This window comes from Convolutriloba macropyga, chromosome 8 (assembly GCF_964194025.1).
Source record: "Convolutriloba macropyga chromosome 8, txConMacr16.3, whole genome shotgun sequence".
NCBI lineage: Eukaryota > Metazoa > Xenacoelomorpha > Acoela > Convolutidae > Convolutriloba > Convolutriloba macropyga.
The window spans coordinates 60,365,062-60,376,845 of record NC_134475.1 but is presented as its reverse complement, the minus strand read 5'-3'; positions in this window follow the sequence as shown (position 1 = coordinate 60,376,845).

Below are 11,784 nucleotides of genomic sequence, written 5' to 3'. Positions count from 1 at the left end.
GACACAAAGGACTTAGTACAATATATATAAAGCATAATCTTTTTCATCAGAGTAGGTTGGGAAGAGATATTGAGTTACAAAATACTCATATAGCTTTTTTCAAGTCTCCTAGAGATGTTCTCCAGATTAATACTCTTAGTCAACAGCTCGGGTTAGGATCACAATTAAAAGATTGGTATACAAAAGCTACTTCAATCCCGTATGGTCACTTACTCATTGATCTGACTCCGAAAACAGTCGACTCTCTTAGATTTTGCACAAACAGTGGTTCTATTCTCACTTTTTTTTCTCCCTAAAACGAAACAAGAGATTACTTTTTTGAACGATGAACACACAACATCTCTCTACGCTGATAACGTTCCAAACGTATTCCCAGAACTTCAAGAAAACATTCCTAAAAAATTGTCCAAAAGATTTCATTCAGTTTCTAAACGAATGCATAGTAAACCTTCTCGGGAGAACAACTACAGGAAATACAAAAACAAGACGTAATAAAGTACAGAGACGAAATTCATCAACTCGTGCTAAAAAGAACCGGAATAAATAAAAGAAGAGCAATTTTAAGTTCACGAAAAGGAATAGAGCTCATATCAGTTTTGACACCATCTATCATTAATCGATTGTCTTGAAATGGAACAGTTTGTTTTGATTCCTCAACACCTTTACGAACAGAAATTCAAATTAGAAGTTAAAAAGTTGGACACTTTTGAGCAGAAGCCAGTTTCTGTCCCAACACATTTGAACCCTAATTACAAGGAAATCAGCAACAAAACCAGATCTTTAAAGAACGAATCAATTGTAGATCAAATTTTGAATTCACCGCGAGTCAACCTATCACTCAACGACACAATTTTATTAGATGAAAGGGATACAGAAGTAGCTTTTGCAGATTTTATTTTTGCATTAAAAAGAAAGAACGTTGATTTTCCCGACATATATTACACAATACTTGATGCTACCTGAATAAATTCGCAAAAAGTAATAAACAAAGATGCCAAAAGCAAAGACAGAGGGAGCTGGATTCCTTTCAAAATCTGAAAAAGCCAAGCTACACAGGCTGTATAGAGATGGAAAAGCCGCATATGGATCAATTAAAAATCTACAAAAGGCAAGTGGGTTATCCAAAAAGAAATTTGCCTACTTTCTACACAGTAAAGATTCCTACACAAAGTATCGTCATGCAACACGACATTTCAAAAGATTACCAGCATTTGCTAAGCGAATCAATGAGATCTGGTCTCTCGATCTAGCTTTTATGGATAAATTATCGGATAGTAATAATGGAGTGAAGTATTTATTAGTATGTGTTGACGTCTTTTCTTGCTTTGTTCGTGTGCAACCAATGAAGTCAAAGTACTCTACCGATGCAGTTGCAGCTTTCAAAAAAATGTTGCGTAAAAAAAGTATGCCAGCGAAAGTATGGGTTGATCAGGGAACAGAGTTTAGCGGCGAGTTTCGAAAGTTTTGTACGGACAAGAAAATCAAAATTTACTCTACTAGAAGTGAAACAAAAGCTGCTGTAGCAGAACGAGCTATAAAATCTCTGAAAAACATTATTTATCGCTATATGGAAGAAAATGGTGACAAATACATGAGAAAAATGGATTCCTTTCTCAGAACTATGAACACAAGAGTTAATCGCTCAACAGGTAAAGCTCCAAAAAACGTAACAAACAAAGACTATTTGTCAATTTTTTCCAGAAACCCAATTGACCAATATAATCGACCTCGTTTTAAAGCGGGTGAAAATGTTCGGATATCAAAAAAAGATATTCCATTCAGAAAAGGTTATAAATCTCAGTTCACAAATGAAATATTCAAAATTGTTAAAGTTGCTACTTTTAAACCGCCAACCTATAACCTCTGTGGAGAACAAGGTGATGAAATTCTAGGTAAATTTTATGAACAAGAGCTTTCAAAGTTTATCATTTAAAGATGAGTTCTTTCACTGTTGAGTTGGTTTCCAATGCGTCGTTTGATTGTTACCCAAACAATACACTAAGTTCTTTCACGAATTTTCTACCTGAACAAACTAATCTTGATGGAGAATGGGAGGTAGCGATAACAGAACTGTCGTATACTTCCTTGTACCAAAACATAACAGAGGGTAAATTCTTCTATCTAGATGAAGCAACGCCGGATACAAAACCATCGGATTATTACACACTTGATCCAGGTCTATACCCCTCGATCTCTGATATTGTCAATGAAATGAACAAAAAAATTCAGGAACGTGAAAAATATGAAAAAACACCAATCAAGTTACACGTTAACAAAATTACTCAGCGAATATCTTTGAGTCTTCCGAATCAGAACTCTTTACTTGTCATTTTTAGTGCCAATCTTTGCCATGTTTTTGGATGCGAAGAAGCTGTTTATGGTATGGGTGTTTTCATGAGTGGTGCTGGTCCACATTTTCCCAAGTTCCCTTATGACATTGTACGAATACACACCTTAATGATATATAGTGATATTGTTGAATACAATATTGTGGGTGATACAAAAGCTGCTCTTTTACGATACATTCCGTTTATATCAAAAGTTAAGAATGGAGATATCATCTCAACGGGACAATACAAGAATTATCAAAAATTTCCAAACTTACAATTTAAAAAAATTCTAAAAAACTCATTCCACAGCATAAAACTCGAGCTCCGGGACTCTTATGGTGAAAAAGTTCCTTTCAACTCTGTTGGTGTAACAAGAGCGGTACTAATGTTTAGAAAAACTTCTAACAATCATTTTTAGATTTAAAGTTGTAGAAAATGGTTGCTGATAGTGATTTACCGTATTTTCGTGGTTATTCAAGACAGAGCGGAAGAGGATTCGGAGCATTAACACAAACAATTGGGAGGACAGCTATTCCATTCTTGAGGAGACATGTTGTCCCAGCAGCAAAAAGAGTTGGTGCTGATTTGCTTGATATAGCTGCACCAGAAATTGGAAATGTTCTAACTGGAAAGAAAAAATTCAAATCTGTGGCTGCAGATTTTGGAAAGAAAACATTACGTAAACAGCTAGGTGGTGGAAAAGTTAGGAAACGTCGCATTATTCGAAGAACTCCCCCAAAAACCAGTCGACGTCGTCGAACTAGAAGAGATTTTTTTTCTAAGCTAAAATGAATACTAGATCAACAAACGATAGCAACTTTCGTTATGGTCACTTTACGAACTCTTGCTTGGAGATTTTTGACAAAATTCCTGTTTTGGAACCAATTGAATCTTCTCACGTTCAAGAAGTTTATCCCCGTACTTCATTGGATGAAATCAGCATTGAGTTCGAGTTTGGAACAGATAGAAGCATATATCTTGATATGAGAGATATTCACCTTCAAATCAAAGTTGGTTTACAAAAGGGAAGATTGTTTGATGACTTTATGAAAAAAGACGAACATGGAAAAGGAAATGTGGGAATGTCTTTCACAGATGACGATTTACATTATCTAACTCCCGTCAACAATTTATTGCACTCGCTCTTCTCCAACTGTGAGGTGTATCTGAACAATCAACAGGTTTACAACTCAAATGGTCTCTATGGACACAAAGCTTTAATTTCCAATGAATTTAAAGCTTCCACAAGAAATAATGAAAGTATTTTGGCTTGTCATGGATATGAATTTGAAAAGGAACCCAGCGATTTTGAGAAAAGCCCTTTTATAGATCGATAGGAAGAACTTTTGCTGAAAAATGGAACTACTTATTACGGTAAATTAGCAATTGATTTATTCCAATGTGAAAAGTTACTGCTAGCAAATACAAATGTTAGATTGAAATTGATTCGTGCAAGACCCAATTTTTACATGATCTCCTACAATCCTCACGTCTCCCTTAAAGTTCTTGACTGTTCCCTGTTTACAAGACGTGTTGTTGTTAACGAAGTGTATCACCAGACTATCAAATATCAATTAACTCATCAACCTGCTTGTTACAACTTTATGGAAACAATTGCACGCTCAATTTTTATTCCTTCAGGACAGAACCAGTTTATTCAGGAAAATGTTTTTAACAATGCTCCAATCAGAAGAATAGCTATTGCGATGAACAAAAATTCAGCATTCACAGGACATTTTCGAGAAAATCTATTCCATTATCAGAAATTTGGTTTACGGGAACTAAGAATTGTTCGAGGAGGTAGAGCTATGGTATCAGTTGATACAAGCAATGACTGTAGGGCTTATGTAACAACAATGAAAGCAATGAATTTTAACGAAGAAATTCCCGCGTTACCACATAATCTATTTCAGAACCATTACGTACTTGTATTTGATCTCACTTCACTTCAAGATGCTGGAGAAAATATTCTTTATCCTGAGCTCAGCGGTGAAAGTATCCGATTAGAAATGTTTTTCGATCGCCCGCTAAGAAGCGTGACAGAATTAATTGTTCTAGGAGAAAGGAGGTCCACTGTTAAAATTGATCAGTTCGGAACGGTTGCTAAAATTGTCTGAAGATTTTTGCGTTAACGAAAATTTTTTCATATTTTTTTCAGTTTTTTATGGGTTCTACACAATTGCTTTTTGCATTGGAACATTTGTGGGTTATATTTTATCGTCACCCAGTTGCCATTCTCTTCACCAAATAATTTCTTAAAATGGACGTTAACTGGGGGCGAACTAATTCAAACTTTTTTGTTTACGTTCCTCTCCTAATTTTTCTTGTACTTTTTTATAATTATTTTATTCTTCCCCAAATCCCATAACAATTCTGTTGACAAAATTAAAAAGACAAGCAAAGTTTTATTAGAGCAAGGTAAAAAGTCCAATGATTGTTGCTTTTTTGAAGAGAATGAGTTTTTTCAGCTTGACTGTACAGTTAAAAATCCGTGTGTTAATGGTACTTGCGAAATAAAGCAGAGAAAATTTGTTTGTCATGGATAACATTTCCCTGAGACAGATTATTGAACGAATCCCAGAACTCAAATACCGCTATATTGGATCGTTTCCAGCAGATTGTGTTCCAAGACCACCCACATTCAGCTTTGCTATCATCAACACTTCTCCGAGCAGTGAAGCTGGAGAGCATTGGATAATGATTGCTCGACTCAATCGAACTTATTACTATGCTGATTCTTTGGCTCGTCCAATCACAAAATACAAATTTTTGAATAAAAAGTATCAGAAAATGATACAACAGCCAGTTCAGAAAACTGATAATTTGTGTGGATTTTACACAATATTTGCAGCATTTCAACTATTTAAATTTTTTCAAACAAAACTGAACAATGTTCATGATGTTCATGTTTTAAACTTTATAAGTAATTATATGAGAATTAGATAAATTTAATGTAAAATAAGTCGAAGTGTAATAAAAACGACAGTAATTTTTTTCTAAATTCATTAATTATTCGTAAGTTACTCAAATTTTTGTTGTCGACTTTATTAACTACTCGGCTAAATGTACTTTAGTACTCTTTTCTTTTGTACTATCATCATTAAAACGTTTGATTAACTTTGTATTTGCATGTGCTTAATTTGTACTGTGTCTGTTATTTTGTACTTTTTAATTCAATTTTTTTTCTTTCTTTTAACATTTTTCCACGTTATGAGCGAGTAAAAGTCTACTAGTACTGTGACAATGCCAGATCAGCAAGAGGTAGTTTCGATCTACTAACCTCTGGGTTATGAGCCCAGCACGCTTCCACTGCGCCATCTTGCTATTTAGGGTCGGCTATACCTAATCTTAATACATTGCCGCGGCTATAACTAATCTTAATACATTGCGGCGGCTATACCTAATCTTAATACATTGCGGCGGCTATACCTAATCTTAATACATTGCGGCGGCTATACCTAATCTTAATACATTGCGTCGGCTATACCTAATCTTAATACATTGCGGCGGCTATACTTAATCTTAATACATTGCGGCGGCTATACCTAATCTTAATACATTGCGGCGGCTATACCTAATCTTAATACATTGCGGCGGCTATACCTAATCTTAATACATTACTGTGGTTAAACCAAAAAATGTTGAAATTTACTGCGAGGGAAATTATCCGTTAATGCGCGCTACCTGTACAATTCCCCGCCTGTACAATTCCCCTGCGCGCTGCATGTATAATTTCCCGCCTGTACGTACGCGCTGACTGTACAATTCCCTGCGCGCTTTATGTATAATTCCCTGCGAATCCCTAAATGACCTCTAAAATCAAGTGACAAGTGGCTCCGGAGAATCACCCTGGTCTGCTCCTGCCTTACTACTCACCCCCTGGAACACCCCTAGATTTATCCCCAATCTTAATACATTGCGGAGGATATTCCTAATCTTAATACGTGGCGGCCGCTATAACTAATCTTAATACGTGGCGGCCGCTATAACTAATCTTAATACGTGGCGCCCGCTATAACTAATCTTAATACGTGGCGCCCGCTATAACTAATCTTAATACGTGGCGCCGCTATAACCTATCATAATACATGTACGCCGCCTATACCCTATCTTAATACATTATTGTAGACCCTCTCTCAAAAATAACTCCTATACCCTATCTTAATACATGGGGTCTACACCCCCCCGGGGAGCCTTGCTCACCCTATTACTACTCCTGCAAATTAACTTAAAAAACGAACATGGAAGGGGATTTGGATTTTCTTGATATCAGAGTAAATGTGAGCAGCAAAAATAATATCATCTGTAATTTATATCAAAAACCAACTCACACAGGTATAACACTGAATTTTTGCAGCTGTGCACCGCTTCAGAATAAAGAAAATGTTTTTCAAGGGACGGTTCACAGTATTTTTAAAGCAACATTTAATTGATTGGCCTTCGATCAGGCGCTTGAGAAGAACAAAAAATGCTCGACCAAAAATCAGTAACCAGATGAATGGTCTTCAAAAATATTGAACCACACTTTTAAAAAGATAATAACTGGCGGCAAAGATCAATTGAAAACAATACCAAAAACATCAAAAAAGGAAGACTAGATCTCATGATAAACCAACAATTTTTCTACAATACAGAGGCAACCTTAATTAAAAACTTGCAAACAAATTGAAAAAATTATGCGACGCGCAAGTCGTATTCGTAACGCGAAAATTAAGATCGTGCCTCTCCACCCTAAAACCATCTTTCGATAGAGACCTGGAATTCCACGTGGTATATGAGATAAAATGTAATGGATGCGGATCCATCTATGTTGCGCAGACAAGCCAAAATCTTGTCAATAGGATATCAGAACGGCAAAAAAAGGATTCACAGGTGGATCAACATTTGTTGAAGGTAGTGGCTCCACGAATGACATTGAGTGGAAAGTTCTGGATGCCCGTCGCACAGAAGAGAAACTCATGATTATCGAAGCTATATACATCAGCAACTTGAAGCCGGGAATAAACACATGCGACGAATAGAAGGGTCAGGAATTCACGCTAAATTATAGTTCAAATCATAATTTTGACTTGTGAAACATTGATAGGGTTAAAAAATTTTGTGAATGACAAAACGAAATCTGCAAAACCTACACAATAGGGGTACTTGGGGTTAAGGTAAATTCGGAATTTCCCTAGAAATACAGGAACAGGGCCAAAATCGAAAAATTGGGAATAGGAATGTCTTTAAAGAAAATTATAAGCGCATAAAATATGAATTGTAAATAAACTAATTATTATATCAATGAAAATTTTTTGATTTGATTTTTTAAAACAGTTCCTAGAATTGGTTACATTGTGGTCTTAGACAATTATAAATACATATTCAGTTTACCCTTTAACAATTTTTGAAACAGTTTTTACCTGACGGTGAACGTAAATTCGGAAAAAGTTTGTTTTAAATATCAGAAGTAATTTCAATTTGACAAATTGTTTTTTTTTGCTTTAGCTCGATTATTAAGTAATAGAAGATTGCAAACTTACAATGTCTAGTTTTGATCAAGAAGCGAATAGTCAGACTAAGCATTCCGTTACTTCGAGTTGATTCAAGTGACCCAAAAGCAGACGGAATTGCGTCACTGTGGGAGAGGCTAAGGACTGTAACAGTTTGCCAGAAGTAGTTACGTCCAGTCCTAGTCTAAACATCTTCAAAAGAAGACTAGACGGGCACTGGGCGGACCTTCACAAAATTATTTGAGATGTGGATTAGCACCATGGATGTGCTCCCAGAGGCAACTCCTGTCGACCAGAAAACCTGTCCCGACCAGAGATGTTGATTTCTGAAAATTTGTCGCTCAACCCAAATCTGTCGGCTTATAACTTTAGGTGATTTATTTGCTCATTGAATTAGTTTTTATTAATGTGTCTATTGAATTAGCAGTTAATCCTGCAAATCATTCAAAAACAAAAGAATTCAATGTCGAAAAAAACCGATTGAAAAATAAAAATGGACCAAACCATGAAAACGCAGATTTTGTTAGCCATTGATGAAAGTTTGTTTCAAAATATAGTAGTTATCAGATCGGACTATCATTGGTAATTTTAAACTTTTTTTATTTTTTCATGATGAAGCAGGACTCTCTAGCCTAACATAGTTTTTTTGTAAGGTACGGAAGACGAGCAATTTTTTTTATATCTTAGTGCTAGTTGTCTTATCAATTACGTTAATTACGTTAAATTGATAATAAAGATAAAAAGCGGGATGAGCGGAATTATCGAAAGGTTGATACAGCTATATTACTATCCAAGAGTAGAAGAAGAGGATATCAAAGAAACCCTGAAGCAAAACGAGTTAGCTGTACGAAATTCCGGTGGAAATAAAGTTGAAACAGACGTGCAAATTTTAAATTGCCGAAAGTCTGTAGTGCCAGAAGTTAAAATGCCAAAAGTTGCTACTTATCCAGATGTTCAATTTCGTTGCCTTTCGTCTCGTTGACATTCGTGTGGAGGTGAGCCCAGTGCCTGTCTAGTCTTCTTTTACAGATGCTTAGACTGGGGCTGGATTTAACCTCTTCTGGCAGATTGTTCCAGTCTACAATCGGCAGCGTGTACGGCAATCCTTGTTATGGTTTCAGCCGCTATGTTATTGTCTAAGTGCTTACTAAAAAATTTATAGAAAAGACCGTATACACCATCCGGCAACGATGGATGTAGGTCGGAAAATAAGGGATGATGAGTAGCACTTAGCCGGATGCTGCACTCCAAGCAATATTGTATTAAAAACTGACTGCAAAAATGTATTAAAAACTGCATCGCTTCAAAAATTCAAAATGCACGGCAATTAGGTCATTCTGGAAAAAATTCAGTTCCATAAACTGCACTAAAAAACGTTTTTTATACGGAGCATCAAAACAAATTTTTCACTGACTGCCAATTTGTTTCAAAATCAACCATAAACGTCAATGAACAGCAAAACCAAGAAGAATTATAAAGAAAAGATTGATTATTTGGCAAAAGAAAAGCTTTATTGTATATATTACACAGGAAACTGGTATGGAAGGATTAAAATTAAAATGGAATATCAGGGAATAAAGTTAGGCAGCTAAACACTCAGTGCATCCTTCCCGTTCTCCTCGACGGCGCTAATTGAAGTCGAAGATGAAGTGCGAAGCTGATTTTCGCTCGGATGAAGCTTATAGTGTCGGCGTACGGTTCTCCGCGTTTTTTGCCAACTTTGATTGCGAGTTGTTTCATAACGCGCGATGTTGATGACCCAGCACTACCCGAGCAAGCAAAAACCATTGCGTTGAAGCAGCTGTATTCGGTTTCGCGGACTCGCTCTTCGTAATTGTTTCGCTTGATGCTCTCTTGATATTTGTATGCGTCTTTTGTGGTCTTAGGGCAGCTCTTTGCGTGAGTGTTGAAAATCTTCAAATGTAAAAAAGTGCGATTATAGCAGGAGGCCCCACAGACCGTTTGCTTTGATGTCCAGTCGAGGGTCAACATCTGTAGGAATTCATCTGGAATTACTCGGGAAAGCTTCTCCATCGAGCGACTGAAATTTTGGCACTAGATAGACATCGTGGAAAACGTCATCTATCAGGTTTGAAAACACGTCTCTGATTTCGTTGTCTCGTAGGTGCGTATGCCCTCCTTTGGCGCAATATAGGGCATTTATGACGCTATATTTTTTTCAGTATGGTCTTATGGCTGGCGTGTTCGTCGCTTCCCAGGTGTATCGAAGTGCTATTCCATCACGGAACTAAGTCTTCAAGGGACCAAAACCATTTTTTGATAACGGAAGCGCGTTAGGCCACATTGATGCTCCTTTCTCCGAGACCAGCTGGATATATTTCATTTCTCGTAGATGGTTTTCGATTCAGGATTTAACAAGAATATTTCACGTTGCATGTCTGCTTTTTTTCTCTGACTGATCTTGGTTTGTTCTATTTCACATTGTTGAATTTCGAAGGAATCATTATTGAATGACGCCAATAGACTTGAGAATTAAATTGATTGCTCAAGATTTTTATGAAGATCTTGTGGGAGGGCGACAATAAGCCCAACCACTCTGAGAGGGAGAGAAAAAAGGATCTATTTCCTCTTGGATTATTTCTTTGCCGACGACGTTGGGTATGACTCGGCCAAGCTGCTCCTCCACCTTGTCCAGAACCCCGTCCATGGAGGGTGTAGTACGCTAGAGGAAGCTCAACTTCTGTTGAAACCCCTTCGTCAAACATGCATTGGCATTCTGGGGAGAGTTGAGAGCAAATTGACCAAGTCTGTCCAAACTTTTTGTATTTATTTTCTGCATCTTACAGGAAAATTTTAATGGCCTTAGAACTCCCGGTAACTGATCCCAAGACTCGAGCGCCCTGCGTGATATCAATATTTGTGCCTGCAAACACAGTTGACGCTTGACGCTCTCCTCCTGGCTTAATTGTCAACTGACACTTCGGAGTATTCACAAGATATCCGTATTTGGGACCAAGCTGAGTGAGCTTGTCGAAGAGCGTGCTGATATCTTTCAACTTACCGACGACGCTACCACCATCAGCAAACCATTTTTGTGTAAAGGAGTCATTGTGAAATCTTGTTAATAGGGGTAGGATTGCGATTCCATACATCGCCATCTCAAAGGGATCGCCTTGTATCGTACCTTCCTGGGACAGAATGATCGACTTACCGATGTAGAGATGAGACGGATGGCTATAGGAATTCTGTAAGGCAACATGCAATGATGGGCCTAAGGCTTTACCTTCTCTAATGCTGTTCATCTATTGAGCACGTTAAATGCGTTTTTGGCATCAATTAGTAGAATTGCTTGGTTTTCGGGATCATCAAAACTGTGGCGAAGCCAATGTATGGCATGTTCTATGCCGCATTTCTGGACCAGGCACAGAAATGCGGCATATTACTATGAGCCGCTATGTTATCACACAACTTAAAAATGTACAAAAGAGACTAGTCGATTTTGCTACTGCCTATATACATACAGATAAACATCCTAACTTTAGCTAATTTAGTTGAAGGTCGCTACGATACCAGTTTACTCAAAATTCGGATCTATTCTGTGCCCCCCCCCCACCCCCGCTTAGTGAGCATAAATTTTTTATGACCGCCAGGTGCACGTGCTATTTTCTTACATATAACTATTATATAACATATAATTTGTAACTGGGGATCATAAAAAAGACTGAGGGGCCGAAACAGAATAGATCCCAAAATTCTCTTTACACATGATGCGGTACAAACCAGAAAACGTCTGCACGTGGCAGATCTGTTGTGACTGTCAACACTGCAGAGAGACATGGACTAATTTTCTTTAACTGTTTTGATCGGGAGAAATCCCTTCTGTAAAGAATATCCCCAACAACAACACAGAGTCCTCCCGCCGCAATTTGTTTCAGCTTTCGAGACCAGCGAGGAAAAATCTCGATAACTGCTTTCAAAGATGTCGATTGTCTGATGTTCTT